Source organism: Lissotriton vulgaris, chromosome 3_1 (genome assembly GCF_964263255.1).
Source record: "Lissotriton vulgaris chromosome 3_1, aLisVul1.2, whole genome shotgun sequence".
In the NCBI taxonomy this organism is placed as follows: domain Eukaryota; kingdom Metazoa; phylum Chordata; class Amphibia; order Caudata; family Salamandridae; genus Lissotriton; species Lissotriton vulgaris.
Window position 1 is genome coordinate 427,192,596 of NC_141689.1, and position 19,916 is coordinate 427,212,511.

At 49.3% G+C, this 19,916-nt stretch overlaps 1 protein-coding gene across 1 annotated transcript in view; it reads right to left on the bottom strand.

Annotated features, from left to right (window-relative positions):
- The window catches only part of LOC147726592 (interleukin-6 receptor subunit beta-like), a 155,507-nt gene that overhangs the window by 99,349 nt on the left and 36,242 nt on the right, over positions 1–19,916 (bottom strand). The gene's annotated exons all lie outside the window — the stretch shown is intronic.

The window sequence follows — 19,916 nt, forward strand, 5'->3', positions numbered from 1 at the left end:
GGCACAGCCCTATTCAGGCCCAGGTGCTATTCCCTCCCACCACTCAAGATGCAGATGCAGTCATTCAGCCAGCCTCCTGGGGGCTCCCCAGCTCCTGTCACTCTCAAACCAGACAGTCAATTCACAAACAGGCCAAGGCACACCGAAAGGTCAGACAAGAGAACAGCGACTTTCTAAAAGTGCTGTTCTTAAACAGAGGATTGAAAAACAACCTTTCCTAGAAGATATGTTATTACATTCTGAGTTCAGCGATACCAGACTTTTATGTCCTATCTTGCTCCTATGGTAAGATATGCTGGTAGCCACTGTAGCCAGCATTCTCCATGATAGTCTGCGGGCAAGATAGCCTTACAATAGATAAAAACGAAAATGGCTGTAATTCACTATCAGAGCATGTCACCTGCACTTGTACATGCTCTACCTTTCACATACACGGCACCCTGCCCAAGGGGGTACCTTGGGCCTTCCATAGGGATGACCAATGTGTACAGAAAGAGAAGGGCTAGGCCTGGTCAGTGGGGACACTGACCAGGTGGTCATGGCAGTTCACAGACTGCACACAGGCACTGCGGTGGCAGGCCTGAGACACCATTTTAGGGCTACTCGCGTGGGTGGCACAATCAGTGCTGCAGGCTCACTAGTAGCATTTGAATCATCAGCCCTGGCACACTCAGTGCACTTTACTAGGGACTTCTTGGTAATACAAATATGCCAATCATGGATAACCAATTACAATAACAATTTACACAGAGAGCATACGCACTTTAGCACTGATCAGCAGTGGTAAAGTGCCCAGAGTCCTATTGCCAACAACCACTGGTCAGAACAAGCATTTGTAATGCAATAGGTCTCGCATTAGGAAAGTTTGAGCTATTGGTATTGTAAATGACACATTTTTTATTTCTGTTTTGTTTTTGAAAATAGAAAAATTAATAGCTTTGTCATTTACAATGCCAATAGTTCTAAATTTCGCAAATGTGACAGCTATAGCATTTGTAATGCAATATGCGTTGTATTTATGTGACTTACATGTATTGATATTACAAATAACAATGGCTTTAAATTCTTTCCCAATAATTAATATTTAAATAAAAGTTATTGTAATTTATAATGGTAATAGCTTAAAGTTTTGTAAACAACTTTTGTGAAGATTATGTTCAGTATTTTATTGTGACGAAAATCCAAGAACAGAAATGAAATATTAACATATTTTTGTTACATTTGTAATAAAGCTTGAAACATTGAGAGAACATATTTGAACCAGGTGTTGTTGAATGGTTGCACAGATTGATGCTGTGGTGGCGCTGAGCGATGGCGAACTAGTGATGCTGTGGCGTTCAGTGATGCTGTGGTAGCGCATAGTGGGGTGAGGGTTGTGAGGGTGTGTGAAGGGGTGCGTGAGGGGGTGAGGGGTTGAGGGAGTGTGAGGGGTGGGTGAGGGTGGGTGAGGGTGTGAGGGTGGGTGTGTGAGGGTGAGAGGGTGGGTGAGGGGATGTGTGAGGGTGTGAGGGAAAATGAGGGAGGGTGAGGGGTGTGAGGGTGAGAGGGAGTATGAGGGTGAGGGGGTGTGAGGGTGAGGGGGTGTGAGGGTGTGAGGGTGAGAGGGGGTGAGGTGGTGTGGGGGTGTGAGGGTTAGTGAGGGGGTGTGAGGGTGAGTGAGGGGGTGAAGGTGAGAGTGTTGGTGAGAGGGTGTGAGGGTGTTTGAGGATGAGGGGCAGACATCAAAAGACAGACATGACTGTGGACTCACATACACCCCTCCAACCACACAAAAAGGCATCTCCCGCAGGGTTCATTCCTATCCCTCAAATGTGAGCTCTCTCTAAACGCAGTAGTGGCCCTAACCCAACCATGGCAGGCGTTCATCCAACTATCTTTAAGGTGCTACCCCCCGTGAGGCACAGAAGTGCACCTCCCTCTCGTTATTGGTGCATCCATTCATCCGCCGCTACCCTAAAGTGTGCACCGCACTCCATCAGGGGGCTCCCTTTTCATTCTCCAGATGTGCACACTCCCTAGTACCTCCAAACCGCAGGGGCGCCTACTTTAGGTGTGCACCCCAACTCAGCTCTTATGTGCACCCCTTCTCCAGCCACAGGTGCGCACTCCACCACCAGGCGTACACACCCCCTGCTCCACCCCCACATGCGCATATCAGCTTCACTAGCCTCCTTCATGCTGGGGTGATTTAGCTCCATCACCCATGGGAGGGTCCTTTCTTTCCCTAGGTGCGCACCCCTCTCCGGTCCCTATGTATGTCATATTCCACGCCAAGGGTACATACGCCTGGCTATTCTCAGATGTGTGCTCCTCGACACTCACAGGGCACATCCTCTTTTGTTCCATGGGGTTTCTGTGCACCAACCCCTAAGAAGGAGGAGTGCCCCGTTGCCCCAGGAGGTTATCCCTTTAAATGCCCAGGCTTCCTTCCCCCTGGAACCGGCGATACGTACGCCTCACTATCGCCAGGTGCGTAAACCCCGCCATCCTTTTGTGTGCCGCTATCTGGTGCACACTCCTTCTCTTTTCTTTCCTGGGGCGCACACCAATTTCCGCGCATGTGTGTGCCTACCCCCTAGAGCCCACCACCCCACCCGCGCACCCATAATACAGCGAGAGGCAGTCAACGCTGGACTCGCCAGGCGTGCCCACCCGCCACACCTGTCCTGTCACGCAGTCCCTTATCTGTCCCTTGACGACCGTCTCGCACTCTCTCCTCACCTGCATGGCTGCTCTTTGCTGGACGCCGGCTGATCTCTAGGCTGTGAGAGGAAGGAATGGAATAGACTGAGCACCAGGGCCAGCCCCCTGCGTGGAGGGAATCCCGCCCACCATGCTTCCCCTTAAAGGAGCTGTGTGTTAACCCCTCAACTCCCGGCAGGCACCAGGCATCGGCTCATAAACATCTTCCAGAGAGCAGGCAAGCACAGTTTAGGAGTAACGCAGTGAACTAAAAAGGAAAGGATGTTTAAAAGATATCTAGGCACTTCAGTCACGAATTGCTTTTAGACAAACCCTCCGATCATTGTATTCAAAGTTTAAGCTGGGCAGCCACCTCAGCGAACACGGAAGACAGCGAAACACGCGAGGGACACGCGGAAAGAGCCCGGTGAGTGGGGGTGAGTGGGGGGGGTAAGGGTGGGGGGGAGAATGTGTGCGCGCGTGTCTGTGCACGTGTGTAGCTGTGTGTGTGTGTGTGTGCGCGCGTGTAGTTGGGCGTGTGTATGTATATGTATGACTGTGTGTCTGTTAGCTGTGCGTGTGTATATGTGGGGCTGTGTGTGTGGGTAAGTGCGTCCTGATGTGCCAGTGTATGTGTGTGTGCGCATGCATGAGTGTGGCTGCGGGCGATTGAGAGAGGCTGTCTTGCTACGGAAGTTATAATGCACAAAAAGCTTTAACAATTTAATTTTTAGCTAGTCTGCACACGTCATGCAAACCCGCCAGCAAAGGCGCGTGCCGCTTGCCGCAAAAAAAAACAAAAAACGATACACGGAAGTCATTAGGTGCGTTCACAACACCAGATCTGCAGCGCCCAGGAGAGTCTGCACACGTGATGTAAGTCCGCCAGCAGAAGTGCGTCCTCGAGGTGAAATCGCATAGGTAAAGCGCGTAACCACCGCCTGTCCTCCATTCCCGGCAAACCCACATCATTAGGTCTTTCGCTGGAGCAGTGCTATCCGCTGCTAACACCAGCGAGACCTAAAAAATAAGGGAGGAAGAAGCAAAACATTTGGGGATAACCCTGAAAAAAGGACCATTTCAAACAGAAGCCCACCCACAATCACAGGGAGGGGGGAGGGCAGTGTTATTGATTTTGTCCTGTTATCCGGGGATGTAGAGTTGTATCTCGATGGTTATGAGGTGTGATCAATACCTTAAAGTGATCATAATCTCATCCTCCTCACCTGACAAGACTGTACCCCAAGTGAATTTTTTGGCAAACTGGAGGGGCCGCATAAGGTAGGGTTTTCTTGATCCAAACTACTTCCTTGTGGATTTAATCATCACAAATTCAGATGCTATCTTGGGCTGCCTTTCTGCAGAGAATTACCCAGGGAGAATCCTGGTCAGTTTTCAGGGGATTAGCCTAGTAGTCTCTTGTGGGCTTACTAAAGAGCGCAGCAGCCATTCCTGGTTTAGACATGAGGGTACTGTTGTACTCAAGGTGTTGAAGGTGGCCACAAATGCCATCCTTCTAAACGACCGGGGAAATTAGAGAAGCCAGGTTTAAGTATGAGCAGGCGTAACAGCAAAGTAAAACATGCATTAAGGCACTAGCTATACAGCTGAAAGTCTACAGACTCTTTCAGGATGTGGTCAATCAGCCCTTTTTTCAAGATTATCCATCCTCAGGGATATAGACTGTTACATCTTTGAGCGGGACTGGGTAATTCCCTAGTTTTAAACCCAGACAAATTGGATAGACAAGATACTAAGGCTAAGAGTTTGGCCCTCTATACCGTAAATGATGCCTTAATAGAGGACCTCATTGATATATCCTCTATAAACTTGTAGTTTTAGTGGAAATGCTGTGAAAATGTTAAATCAGAAATCAGAACCCATGCTGAGGTCCGCAGGCTGTATACAAGGCACTAACTGGCCTGCTAAAACTTTGTGGAATACAATTCTGCCGGTGGCTCCATAAGAAGCTTGGACCAGCTCATGCGCTGCACCACAGCTTCACCACTTTCTTCTGACTAGACTCGTAAATGCACTAACACCCTCCGACACGCTAGCTACAAGACTATACAACACGCGATCGAACGCAGCTGAAAGTACTACTTCCTGTGACTTTTACATGATCACTTCTATAATGGGTATATTCTTGCTAATGAGTGAATGGACATAGCCACTGCCCAAGTTGAAGTTTTAAAACGAGGCAAGCCCTATACATACAGTCTGCACAAACACCGTAGGATAGCATTGCGGAGCTTTGTTTAGGAAAGTCCGCAGGAGCAGGAGCCCGCCGGAGCTCAGACCCTCTAAAATGGTGGCGAAGTCCGTCGGCAGCGCGAAGAAGAACTAACTGGGGTGCCCGCCGATTCCAGGATGAGCCTCTGCATGCCCCTGCCGCTCTGAGATGAGGTGTGGGCGGGGTTTAGTTGGCCCGTAATCGAGGCCCTGACAATGGAGCGGTTTTCCTATAACTTAAGTTTGCACTCTGTGCAGTGTCACTTAATAAGTCCGTTTTTTAAAGACCCACACTGCAATGGAAGGCGTGCCTGGCCGCTAGGATCCCCGAGGGCTGAATCTGGGTCCCCCCGAAACATCAGAAGGACCGTGAGATGGACCCGCTCTGCGCTCTGTGCTGTGTCACTTAATAAGTCAGTTTTTTAAAGAGCCACACTGCAATGGAAGGCGTTCCTGGCTGCTAGGATCCCCGAGGGCTGATTCTGGGTTCCCCCGAAACATCAGAAGGACCGTGAGATGGACCCGCCTCTGAAAGGGCCGTAAATTGACTGCTCTGACAGTCCAGCATAACAAGTGCCCACAGAATCAGTGGTCTATGGGGTGTATTGGCGGTACAGAAGTTACCTTTGATGGACTGGGCAGCTGTTACTGGAGACGGAGGCAAGAAGATAACGAGGCCCCCATTATTAAGACCTAGTGACACATTGAGTAGAACGCATATTACATCGGAGTGGAAAACTGTACTTACTACCGAGTCACGGTCATGTAACCATGAATGCCTGACCCTAAAATGGCAGCTCCTCGTGACATATTACTGCAAATTCAACAGCGAGATGCCACTAATTTTCCTGACAACTGCCTGTTGCTTTCAAAATCAGGCCACAACTCAAATGGGTGCAGAGATACCTCATCAGACCCCCTTCAAACCCCCGTGGAGAGCAAAGGTGAGATCTTTTGTCCTTTTTAAGAACTATTGGGAGTATGACCCTTCCTTCCCTTTTAACCTCTGTCATTCTCGGCACACTCACGGTGTGGAAAGGGGTCTCAGGATGCCCGACCACAACTTGGCAGACAGTGGTGACTTTCCCCCCCTTGCTGATCTTTTACTTTTACGTACAAAACCCTGCCAGGACTGTGCCTGACCTCAAGAGGAGGTCTGGAAATTTCTCGGACCATGGCTCCCCCGCACTATTTTGACATTCCTCCGAGTACACTTGACCCCTACTTGGAGCATTTTGTCCGACGCCCGGTGGAGCTGCTCTGTTCAGCTAATTGAGGAGATCGGCCTTGGTTCATCCCCTGACCGTCACCTGCTCAGCCGGACACTGGACACAGTTTCTCCCCTTCTCCCTGTCTCATCCTCCCCCCCGCCCTGTTCTGCCTTTTCCTTGTCTCCTTTCTTTCCATCTTTCTGACCGATGTCCTTGGGAGCTTCCTAGATAGCTATAGGGGAGACTGGCTTTGGATTTCATCCCTGACCATCACCTACCCTTCCGGTCTTTGGGTCAACTTTTACCTTTATCTCTTATTCCATCTTCCCCCTCGTTCACTCCCTTCTCACTCCCCCTTTCCTTCCTTCCCTCTCTACTTGTCTCGCCTTGAGTACACATGATCTCTACCCTGACAGCGGAGTCTGAGCATTTTGTCCGATGCCCGGTGAAGTTGCTCTGTTCAGCTAATGAGGAGATCGGCCTTGGTTCATCCCCTGACCGTCACCTGCCTAGCCGGACCTTGGGCACAGTTTCTCTCCTTCTCCTTGTCTCGCCCACCCCCCCCTCATCGTATTTCTGGAGCTCTGCTTTCTCCTCATCGCCTTTCTTTCCAGGTTTTGGACCAATGACCGTTGGAGCTTCCTAGAGAGCTATAGAGGAGACTGGCTTTGAATTATCTCCCTGGCCGTCACCTACCCACTCGGTCATTGGGCTGACTTTCCCTTTATCTCTTTTCCGTTTTCCCCCTCGTCCTCTCCATTCTCACTCCACATCTCCCCTTTCCCTCTCTATTTGTCTCTCCGGACATTGGACACAGTTCTTCCTCGTCTTTCTGCCATGGCTCTTTCCTCCCCTCCTTTCCTATAAATTCCCTCAACCTCATTGTTTGTTTACTGTACCTTACTACGCTATTATAACTGATGTAATTTGTAATGCAACTTTCCTCTATTATAGCGCTCTGATACCTAAGGGTCTAGCCAGCGCTTTATAATCCTTTTGATGTACCTTCTAATGCAAGGTTCCCCTGGTTATGCGCTCTGATACCTCCGGGTCTAGATAGCGCTATATAACCTTTGCAAATCAAATAAACTAAAAACTATTTTTTCCTGAACGCTGAGACCTAAGCAACATGGCTGATGACCGGTGGAGCTGCTTAACAGCTAATGAGATTGGCCCTGGTTTTCCCCCTTGACCGTCACCTACCCAGCCGGACATTAGGCATTGCCCAGCCGGATATTGGACATTGGGCATTCTTCCTCCTCGTCTCCCCGGTATTACTTCTTCCTTCCTACCCTCCCTCCTACGAATTATTGAAACATTATTTATGTGTTCTGTACCTTACTATGCTCTTGTATCCGATGTAACTTGTAACGCTATGATCCTAAATGTAAAGCGCTCTGATACCCTCTTGGGTCAAGTTTGCGCTATATAAAACTTTATAAATAAATAAATAACAGAAGCTATCATGACTGCGGAAAACAGGAAGGCCCCAGACCCCAACAGGGTGCCAACTGATTTGTTTAAATCTAACATTGATTTTTTAGCCCTATTTGTTACTTTTGAGGACAGCTTAATTACCTCTTGGACAGGGTCGATATTAGTTCCCGAAAAAGGCAATAGTATTTATCTTCCTGTTATCAGACAATCTCGTTGATCGATTCAACTGCAAAAATGTTTGGCCAGGTCATTTTGACAAAACTGTTAATATGGGTAGAGAACAATTCCTTTTTTTCCTGAGTTCAATACGGCTTTCGACCAGGACTGGTGTCTATAGAACAAACCTAACATTGATTGTGAATAAATAGGTCAAGGCCAGGAGGAGAACCATGCATATGGCTTTCATGAACCTTTGACCATGTAGTTAGGGCTCTACTGTGGGACTTGATGGAGCAGGCAAGAATTGATCCCCTCGTACTTGACCGTATCAAACGTTTACATTGGGACACTCAAACTAAACTGCAATATACACAAATTGAAGCTTGCACAGCCTCGATAAAGGTCGTAGGAAGGGTCAGACACTGCTGCATTTTAGCCCCCTTCCTTTCTCTTTGTTATATAAACTCTTTGGATTACGGATTGAATTTATGTACTAAAGATGGCACCAGAATTGGCTCCCAGGTTGCCCCCGATTGCTGTATGCAGACTAAGCGGTTCTGCTAGATTAGACAGCAAATGGCCTCCAGAAACTTTTAAATGGGTTTAGTAATTTTATGCATCGTTTAAGACTTAGGTGGACGAGCAAAAGTCATTTATACTGTCATATGGCCCTAAAATATTAAGTCTAAAACATTTTTTATGGCAGGGAGACCCATTGAGAAAACGCTTATTTTTAATTATTTAGGTATACTATTGAATACGAAGGGGAGCTGGAGCATGTTAATTATACAAACAGTGCAGAAAATGAGGGCGGCTGGAGATGCAATATTTAGATTTGCCAAAAGACTGGGTCAAAAGCCGATTCCGGAGATGCTTCAGCTACATAAAAGTAAATGTTTGCCAGAGGGCATTTATGGGGCTGGTGTTTAGGGTTATGTTGCCCCAGGGAAACTTCAGGTTGCTGAAAATAGTTTCTCATGTGGACTTTTGGCTCATGTGACACCACCAGTGCCCAATTCACTGAGCACTTATGCTTTTTTGCACTTTGTATCAGTCTCTCAGAAGGCTTTTTTGTGCAAAATTCTTTAAAAAAAAAAAACCACATTTTTTATCTTACAGGGAGGGGCTAATTTATTTGCAGAATTTACCTTCTGGTGAAATTAGCATGGTTGTCCTTCATTGTATTATTATTACAATCAAGCTAAGAAGAAGGAAAATGCTACTTACCAGTATGCATCTGTTCTTGGCATGTAGAGCTGCAGAGTTACACACTGTGCATAGATCGCCACCTAGTGTTGGGCCGGGATGTTTGCAGTTTGTTGTTGTCCTGAAAAGTTCTTTGGAAGTCACAAGATAGGTGAATCGTCCTTAGGACCACATTGCGCATGGGCATCGGCTCCATCCCCAGTTTTTTTTCGCCATTAGGGAAATTATGGAGCTTTGCAGGAAAAGGAAGGATGCCCATGTCATTTGTATCTAATTAAGATAATACTGGAACAGATAGCCGGGTGGGCATGTGCAACTCTGGAGCTCTACATGCCAAGAACAGATGCATACTGGTAAGTAGCATTTTCCGTTCGAGGCATATGAGCTGCAGATTGCACATTGTGCATAGATTGTATAGCAGTACCCACTCTTAGCGGCTCTTGTGTGGTTGTGTGTGTGTGGTTGTGTGTGTGTGGTTGTGCGTGTGTGGGTGTGCGTGGGTGTGTGTGGGTGTGTGTGTGTAGTTGTGTGTGTGTGTAGTTGTGTGTGTAGTTGTGTGTGTGTGGTTGTGTGTGTGGTTGTGTGTGTGGTTGTGTGTGTGGTTGTGTGTGTGGTTGTGTGTGTGTGTGTGGTTGTGTGTGTGTGGTTGTGTGTGTGTGGTTGTGTGTGTCTGGGTGTGTGTGTCTGTGGTTGTGTGTCTGTGGTTGTGTGTCTGTGGTTGTGTGTCTGTGGTTGTGTGTCTGTGGTTGTGTGTGTTTGTGTGTTTGTATGCGTGTGGTTGTATGTGTGTGGTTGTATGCGTGTGGTTGTATGCGTGTGGTTGTGTGTGTGTGGTTGTGTGTGTGTGGTTGTGTGTGTGTGTGGTTGTGTGTGTGTGTGGTTGTGTGTGTGTGTGGTTGTGTGTGTGTGGTTGTGTGTGTGTGTGGTTGTGTGTGTGTTTGTGTGTGTGTTTGTGTGTGTGTTTGTGTGTGCGGTTACAGAAGGATGTATGTGGAAGAGAGCAGCACATCAGCACAGGAGAAGAGAACAGGGAGTTAGAGAAGGAGGCGGTGGAAGGGAACAGCAGATCAGCACAGGAGAAGAGACAAGGGAGTTAAAGAAGAAGGCGGTGGAAGAGAGCAGCAGATCAGCACACGAGAAAAGAACATGGAGTTAAAGAAGGAGGCGGGGTGGAAGAGAGTAGCAGATCGGCGCAGGAGACGAGAACAGGGAGTTAGAGAAAGGGGCGAATGGAAGAGAACAGCAGATTAGCAAAAAAGATCATCACAGGAGAAGAGAACAGGGAGTTTGAGAATGAGGCGTGTGGAAGACAACTGCAGATCAGCACAGGTGAAGAGAACAGGGAGTTAAGGAAGGAAGCGGGTGGAAGAGAGCAGCATAACAGCACAGCAGAAGAGAGCATGGAGTTAAAGAAGTAGGCGGGTAGAAGAGAACAGCAGATCAGCACAGGAGAAGAGAAGCGAACAGGGAGTTAAAGAAGGAGTTGGGGTGGACGAGAGCAGCAGATCAGCACAGGAGAAGATAACAGGGAGTTAAAGAAGGAGGCGGTTGGAAGAGAACAGCAGTTCAGCACAAGAGAAGAGACCAGGGAGTTAAAGAAGGAGGTGAGGTGGATGAGAGCAGCAGATCAGCACAGCAAAAGAGAACATGGAGTTAAAGAAGGAGGCGGGTGGAAGAGAGCAGCAGATTAGCACAGGAGAAGAGAAGAGAACATGGAGTTAGAGAAGGAGGTGGGTGGAAGAGAGGAACAGATCAGCACAGCAGAAGAGAACAGGGAGTTAAAGAAGGAGGTGAGATGGAAGAGAGCAGAAGATTAGCAGAGGCTAAGAGAACAGGGAGTTAAAGAAGGAGGCGGTGGAAGAGAACAGCAGTTCAGCACAAGAGAAGAGACCAGGGAGTTAAAGAAGGAGGTGAGGTGGATGAGAGCAGCAGATCAGCACAGCAAAAGAGAACAGGGAGTTAAAGAAGGAGGCGGGTGGAAGAGAGCAGCAGAGCAGCACAGCAAAAGAGAACAGGGAGTTAAAGAAGGAGGCGGGTGGAAGAGAGCAGCAGATCAGCACAGGAGAAGAGAAGAGAACAGGGAGCTAGAGAAGAAGGCGGGTGGAAGAGAGCAGCAGATCAGCTCGGGAGAAGAGAAGTGAACAGGGAGTTAGAGAAGAAGGTGGGTGGAAGAGAGCAGCATAACAGCACAGCAGAAGAGAACATGGAGTTAAAGAAGGAGGCGGGTGGAAGAGAGCAGCAGACCAGCACAGGAGAAGAGAACAGGGAGTTAGAGAAAGAGGTGAGAGGAAGAGAACAGCAGATTAGCGCAGGAGAAGAAAACAGGGAGTGAAAGAAGGAGGCGGGTTGGAAGAGAGCAGCAGATCAGCACAGGAGAAGAGAAGAGAACAGGGAGTTAGAAAGGAAGCAGGGTGGAAGAGAGCAGCAGATCAGCACGGGAGAAGAGAAGAGAACATGGAGTTAGAGAAGGAGGTGGGTGGAAGAGAGGAACAGATCAGCACAGCAGAAGAGAACAGGGAGTGAAAGAAGGAGGTGAGATGGAAGAGAGCAGCAGATTAGCAGAGGCTAAGAGAACAGGGAGTTAAAGAAGGAGGCGGTGGAAGAGAACAGCAGATCCGCACAGGAGAAGAAAAGAGAACAGGGAGTTTGAGAAGGAGGTGGGTGGAAGAGAAGGAGGCCAATAGATAGAGGGAGGGAGGGCGATAGAGGGAGGCCAATAGATAGAGGGAAGGAGGGCGATAGAGGGAGGGCGATAGATAGAGGGAGGGAGGGCGATAGAGGGAGGGCGATAGATAGACGGAGGGAGGGCGATAGATAAAGGGAGGGAGGGCGATAGATAGATAGAGGGAGGGAGAGGGATAGATAGATAGAGGGAGGGCGATAGATAGAGGGAGGGAGGGCGATAGATAGATAGAGGGAGGGAGGGAGGGCGATAGATAGATAGAGGGAGGGAGGGAGGGCGATAGATATATAGAGGGAGGGCGATAGGTAGATAGAGGGAGGGAGGGAGGGCGATAGATAGATAGAGGGAGGGAGGGAGGGCGATAGATAGAGGGAGGGAGGGAGGGAGGGCGATACATAGATAGAGGGAGGGCGATAGGTAGATAGAGGGAGGGAGGGAGGGCGATAGGTAGATAGAGGGAGGGAGGGAGGGCGATAGATAGAGGGAGGGAGGGAGGGCGATAGATAGATAGAGGGAGGGAGGGAGGGAGTGAGGGCGATAGATAGATAGAGGGAGGGAGTGAGGGCGATAGAGTGAGTGAGGGTGGTAGAGTGGTAGTGAGTGAGGGTGGTAGGGCGGTAGAGTGAGTGAGGGCGGTAGAGCGAGTCAGGGCGGTAGAGCGAGTCAGGGCAGTAGAGCGAGTCAGGGCGGTAGAGCGAGTCAGGGCGGTAGAGCGAGTCAGGGCGGTAGAGCGAGTCAGGGCGGTAGAGTGATTGAGGGCGGTAGAGTGATTGAGGGCGGTAGAGTGAGTGAGGGCGGTAGAGTGAGTGAGGGCGTTAGAGTGAGTGAGGGCGGTAGAGTGGTAGGGTGAGGGCGGTAGAGTGAGGGCGATAGATAGATAGAGGGAGGGCGATAGATAGATAGAGGGACGGCGATAGATAGAGGGAGGGCGATAGATAGATAGAGGGAGGGCGGGCGATAGATAGATAGAGTGAGGGAGCAACATTGATTGTGGGTGAACACGTACATGGACAAAAGAGAGAGCACAACGTGGAATGGGGAGAAGCAAACCAGCAAGAAAGCAATGTAGGGGATAGAAAAGACACACAAGGACAAGCACAACACCGAAGGGGTGGAGACAGTGCCATCTTAACGCATGGGCACCGTGGGCAGTTGGCCGGGCAGCTGGTGAGCATAAGGGCACCATGCACTCATTTTGCATTAAACATTTTCATTCCTGTGTGTGTGGTTGTTTAGGCAGGGCCCAGTGCCCTACTTTGCCTGTGGGCCTATAATGCTGTTAAGACGGCCCTGGTTAAGAGAGAAGCACACACATAAGAGCAACTTGGATCACAGTGGAGAGGCGAAGAGAAGTATATGAAGGAGAGGCGAGGAAGGTATATGCACTCATGGAGTACTTAACCCAAAAAAAAAAAAGACTGCCTGAAAAGTAAGCATTGGAAAGACGCACGTAAAGAAGCCAGCCTTCAGTGGAGGGAGATACACAAGAAGAGGAAGTAAACGACACACAACCAGTCTTCGAAGCAGGGTTGACTCTGTTCATCAGTCGCTCCATTAAAAGCATACCATGTACTGCAATGAACACTACGTTTTCATATTCCCACTGCACAGCAATCAATCTGTAGACAAATGAATGTTATGCTAATATGAATCTTCCCAGTGAGCTCTCACAGCTGCATCCTTCTCAACATTCACATATTGATTTCCATGAAATAGGCCGACAGGTCAATACATAGCTATAGACAAGTATATTGGATACATAGATGCATTGTTTCATGTAAGGGGAAGCTACTCAAGAATAAACAAACTTCAATGAAAACAAAAGAGTAATGATTTGAAAATAGTTGTTTAAAATGCGGATCTTTTAGGGCAATAGAGAGCCCTTTTGAATGAAAGGATGGCAGTGGTGAGGGTGGTAGTAGTTAGGGAGACCTACCAAAAAAGTGATATAAACGCCTTAGTGTTGGTGCACCACATCAGGCGCTATAAGATTAACATTAACGGTTCGCTCACTTCTGAATGAATTCCATGACTTGAAGGGATCAGTGGATGACCTTTTGCCTACATGTTCGAATTCTGATAAGGCAGTCAATTTAGCATTTGTTGAAGGAGCTATTAATAAGCATTATTACATCCGATAATATAAAAGTGAAAAAGCGCCAATAGCACATGTACAGAAAGAAACAAATGTTATGTTTTTAGAAGGTGCGCCAAACTAAATGAGCTATAATTACTATCACAAACACACAAAGTGCAGCACGTGCGCAAACTCACTGAGCTATTATTGGTTTTGTACCATGTAACCTGTGGATTACACACAAGCGCACACACCTGTTGCAAGTGCACACATTTGCCGAGTTGTCCTATACGTGATCTACACCGATATACAGATCTCTACAGCCAGCACATCAACCCAGTGAGCTGTCTGCCGTAGGCCTGCATAAAACCTAGCTAGTTAGTTTTGGGTGTTTAACTTTCAGGAGAGGATGGAGAAGAATGCCTTTGTGTCCCACCTGTTCTTCAGGAAGCCAAATGCAGATTTTAGAAAATCATTAATGAATATGCAGATATTAAAACAATAACGAAGACTTTAGTTGGAACCATGTCTGGGCGGGGGTTGAACTTCCCTTCTTTGCGTATACCCACAACATAAGAGATATGCACACACACACACAAATAAATGAGAAGAATGCAGGCAGCATTTCACACACATATTTGTGAGAGAGATGGACACACATAGTTATGTTTGCGAGAGGGTTAGAGAGGAATTAATTTACAAAGACAGAAATATATGAGAAGGATGGCTGGTCTATCAGAAGTAGGACAGAGACACTCAGAGGAAGTCGAACGAGGTACATAAATGCATACAAGAAAACACAGACATATGTGGGACAGAGAGACCAATGGATGAGGTGAAGGAAGGCACAGTAACTGAAGAGAGACAGCAACAGCCAGACTGGAAATCGGGAATGGACCAACAAACACAGAGGGAGAAGAAAAGGACAGAGACAAAACACACACACGCACATGAAACAGAGACATGTAAAGACAGAGAAAGAGCGATGAAGAGATGAAGCAGTAAACAGGCAGAGAGATGTGCTGAAGTGACGCAAAGACACAGGGGAGAAGAAGAGCAGAGAGAGGAGGTGCAGAGATAGTGAGAGACAGACACACAGGAGGAGCGAGGGGTGGGACAGCAGTGCACATACAGAAGCATGCAGGAGAGAGATGGCAAGAATGAGTACACGGCCAGGCAGCTGAACAGATGGAGAGGAGGAGAGAGGCCGAGAGAGACACAGACCGAGAAGGAAAGAGACAATAACTGAAAAGGGGGATAGAAACATGCTCGGACGAAAATGTGGATGAATAAAAGCAAAGGGGGAGAAACTCCCATGTGGGGTGGTGGGTTGTAATGAGGAGACAGAGTGTGAGAGGGGGAGGGGGAAAAGAGGGGCAATACAGCGGGGTAGAGAGAGAATGGAGGTGATCGAAAAAAAACCAAGGAAGAGAGAAAGAAAGGATGGAGGCTGAAGGCACGCTGAAGGGCGAGGAAGGCGAGGGAGGGAGGAGAAATGCGAGAAACGTGTGAAGCAGGGGGCGGGGGTAGCGGATACCTTTGAAGTCACTTCAAAGGCTTGTTGGCACAGCGCACGCTGGGGGATGACTGTGGGAGGGAGGCTGGTGTCTGTGCACGCGCTTTTAATGGCAATGCACATGCGCATTGAGCGAGCTTTCACGGGCACTTCATGGAATCGCCCGATCTCGGTAAGCTCTGTTTAAGCCCCTTTATATCGAGCTCCCGCTCTCAATGCACATGTGCATTGAGATAGGTCGCTCGACCTAAAAAGGACACCTGAAGTGTTTGGATTGTTGTCACTAGTGATCTAGTCCTTCCCTGGCATATGTGAGCAACTGTTCCAGTATCCCTGAAGCTCACCAATATGCAGTCCCCTAGGATGGATTTACGAGTTCTCCCTATCCAGGGTACCCTTCTGACCATTATTATCTCGTTATTTAGGTGTACAGGTAAGGGTCTATTCTGATTTAGCCACTTAATCACCCTAGTTTTTAAAGTGCAGAAATCCTCAGCTTCACCCTCCTTTAATGGTGGGACGCCCGCCATAACTACTGTGAAGTCATTCGCCTCTGGTGGTAAGTTGGGTCTGCGTGGCCTAGGGGGGGGCTTCATTAATGGGTTGGGCGCAACACTTTCTTTCCGCTGCACTATGGGAACACTGTTTACCTTTGCAGGGGTGCTAGATCCTGTACTATTGGATGGTTTATTTAAGGCGGGAATGTTCCTCTGAATTTGTGGTGGGATGGTCGTAATGGGCGCCTGTGGGGGAGCCAGTTGTAGTGCGCTGTTCGGGGCTTTTGGACTGACAGTAGATTTAAGGGCCTTTTCATGGGATTTGGGCGGGTTTTTAATGCTACTTAGTGTGGCCTCAAGGATTGTTAATCTTATTTCCACTTTTTTAATGCTTTCGCTAATAGGTAGCAAAAGTGACCTAAGCAGGAATTCCAGATTGCCCAGCGGGGCAACAGAGAGAGGGGCATTGGTGGTGTTACTAGCCATCTCGTTAGGCACAATGGGGGCCCCACCCTCCTGCGCCGTGGGTACAGGGTGTGAATCACCCGCCACAGTCACAGTTGGTGTGGTATGTTTAGGTGGCTTCCCAAAGTCAGAGTGGGAGATCTTGGGTTTATTTTTAGCCTGGGCCCCCTTCGACTTCCTCCTACGTTTATTTGGAGGGGGTCCAAATACACCCTGCGCAGCAATTTGTTTGGATTTAGCTTTTCTGGGCTTTGTTTGTGGGGGGGGTTGGGAGATTAGATCTATCGTCTCCCTGGTTGGGCTTTCGCTCCTCACTGGAGTTGAGGACCTTGGTATTTCTGGGGGCGTTTTTGTGACATCCCTGAGCAGGAAAGGGACGTCTTCCAATAGTGTTAGATCTGTAGTGGGTGTAGGGGGATGGTCTCCTATGGGTCGGCCTTTCAAATTGTCAATAGAGCGTCTCCGCTCAGCCCTAAGACGACTTAGCATGTTTTCCTTGTCCCCTTCTACCCCCGCCCGTGGGAAATAGTTTTCTAAGGTCATGTTTCTTGTTCCTGCCTGTCTTAAGGGGGTGCATTGCTTTGCCGGGGACGGCATAGTTTCTTGGGATGTAATACAAGCTAGGAGGTTGTTGATCGGCTTCAATACCTGGGGGTGGGCGGTGGGGCCAAGAGAATAGGCCCAGCCCGGCCTCTTCCGGCCCCTGACGGCCACAGACGGTCCCGCCCTTGTCCCGGGCTTCTCCCGGCGCGCTCCCGCTGAGCGGTACCAGTAAACTGCCTTATACCCCGATACTACTAGAGATTGGCTGGAGGACAGGGGGGTGTGGCCAGCGGGGAGAGCAGCCCAGGTGTGACTGTTTGGGCGCGCAGGGACTCCTGGACGCTGGAGTCCCTGCCTCAAAGCTCGCAGCCCCGCTAGCTCGCTCACCTGCCCCGCGTTCCTCTGGTCTCCCTCAGACAGCTCCCAGAGTCAGTAAGGCAAGCGCTGCGGGACCCGCGGAGCGGGTCCGGCGAGGCGCTACAGCAGTCTCAAAGTGCAGGGGTGCACGGTCCTCTCCCAGGGCTACCGGATCCACAGATGGGCGTCTACAACTCCGTGGAGGGTCCCAGGAAGGCGAGTGAGTGATCCTCTTTTGGCTCCGTTGGCGGGGGGCGTGGCCAGCGGGGAGAGCAGCCCAGGTGTGACTGTTTAGGCGCGCAGGGACTCCTGGACGCTGGAGTCCCTGCCTCAAAGCTCGCAGCCCCGCTAGCTCGCTCACCTGCCCCGCGTTCCTCTGGTCTCCCTCAGACAGCTCCCAGAGTCAGTAAGGCAAGCGCTGCGGGACCCGCGGAGCGGGTCCGGCGAGGCGCTACAGCAGTCTCAAAGTGCAGGGGTGCACGGTCCTCTCCCAGGGCTACCGGATCCACAGATGGGCGTCTACAACTCCGTGGAGGGTCCCAGGAAGGCGAGTGAGTGATCCTCTTTTGGCTCCGTTGGCGGGGGGCGTGGCCAGCGGGGAGAGCAGCCCAGGTGTGACTGTTTGGGCGCGCAGGGACTCCTGGACGCTGGAGTCCCTGCCTCAAAGCTCGCAGCCCCGCTAGCTCGCTCACCTGCCCCGCGTTCCTCTGGTCTCCCTCAGACAGCTCCCAGAGCCAGTAAGGCAAGCGCTGCGGGACTCGCGGAGCGGGTCCGGCGAGGCGCTACAGCAGTCTCAAAGTGCAGGGGTGCACGGTCCTCTCCCAGGGCTACCGGATCCACAGATGGGCGTCTACAATCTCCGTGGAGGATGTACATTGTAACATATTGCTGGAATTCAAATAATACAATGTCTTTAATCGTTTGCACATTATGTGGAAACAGGTGTTATCACTGTATTAAGCGTTCCTCTGACATTTCAAGATGGCCGCCACAGTAATGCAGAAAATTCACTGTGCCTTCTTTTATTTTCATTCTTATTTTGATTTTAATCACGTGAAAATGTTACGTTGTAACTTGATTTAAACAGTTTGAAAGCCTGTATCTATCGACACTGACGAAGGCGGCAACGCCGAAACGCGTTTGTTGATACGATTGTGCAGCGCCCAAAAATAAACTATGGCAATGAGAAACTACGTGAAAGTGCTGTGAGTACCCTTAATTGCGGAACGGACATGGGAGTGAGGACCGTATGTGTTTTGGATATATATATATGTTTTTGTCTAACTTATGACTATTATAAATGATACACCATGCATGGAATAAGGCGCCTGCCCATCTGAGGGCTTGATCACTCTCGCTATTTCTAGCTTGATGTTAATTAGCGTTACATAAAACTGATCTTTGTATAATGTTAATCAGTGTTATACACAAACACACACTACAAGATGGCTGCCCCCATTCCATGCACGGTGTGAGTCCCCTTGTTTATGTCCATGCCTTATCGAATGTGGGAGTGAACACAGAATGTTTAAAACAATGTTGGGAGTAAACACAGTGCATCACACACTGACGAAGGCAGAACGCCGAAACGCGTCTGTGTGCACCCCTCCGCTGAATAAAATCTAGCGCGTTGAAACCTTCATCCTCGAGTGCTGTTTTGTCCTTTCTGGGAAGTTTGAAGGGATTTGGAGCGTTATATATATATATATATATATACACACACACACACACACACACACACACACACACAACCTGCTATCTCTTTCAAAATGCAAACCTAATTGCTTTTCCACATGAGGGGGGCCATGTGGCCCCCCTCCCCAAAATTTAAATAAAAAAAATGTTTTAAAACAAAGGCCGGCCGCGGGGGATGGGGTCCTGGGGCCTTACGTGACCGGAGGAGGGAGGCAACCCACCCCCACTCCAACATTATTATTTTTTTTTTTTTAAAGGCCATGCCCCGGGAGATGCGGTCCCCGGGGAAGAGGGGCCACGTGGCCCCCTTCTAAATTATTTTTAAAAAATAATAAATTAGGGGCAGGCCCTGGGGGATAGGGTCCCCAGGGCCAATAAATTAGAAAAAGCCACATAGCCCCCCTTCTTAAAAAAAAAAGACCGGCATCGCGCTAGAGGCCACGCCCCTACCTGCAGCACTCTGCAAATGCGCCCCCTGGGGTGTTTGCAGATGGGGAACGAATTCCCCTTGAATACTGGGGGTCCCTGGGACCAACTAGCCCACCAGGAAGCTCCAGTATGCGCCAGGGGGCTGTTTTGCAGAGAGGTGTTCTGAGGCCACGCCCCTTTTCACACCTCTCTGCAACGCAGCTCTGTGGCGCTTAATGGAGGTAGCTGGTGGGCTAGTTGCACCCCAGGGACCCTCAGGATTCAAGGGGAGTTAATCCCCCAACTTAAAACATGCCACGGGTGTGTTTGCACAGTGGTGAAGGGAGGGGGCGGGCCTGAGGTGACGTGTGCAAACACGCCCTGTGACGTGTATTAAGTTGAGGAATACATTTCTCTTCAATCCTGAGGGTCCCTGGGGGCCAACTAGCCCACCAGGTACCTCCAGTAAGCGCCACGGAGCTGCGTTGCAGTGTTGTAAAAATGGGCGTGGCCTCTGAACATCTCTCTGTAACGCAGCTCTCTGGCGCATCCTGGAGGTACCTGTGGGCTAGTTGGTCCCCAGGGACCCTCAGGATTGAGGAGGAATTAATTCTCCAACTTAAAATGCGCCACAAGGCATTTGCAGAACCTTAATTCTAACACAGATAAGTGCTGGACAAAGTCCTGTATTCAGTATTGATCAGTCTTACCTCACCAAGTCAAAGTGAATTTCTGGGATCTACTAGTG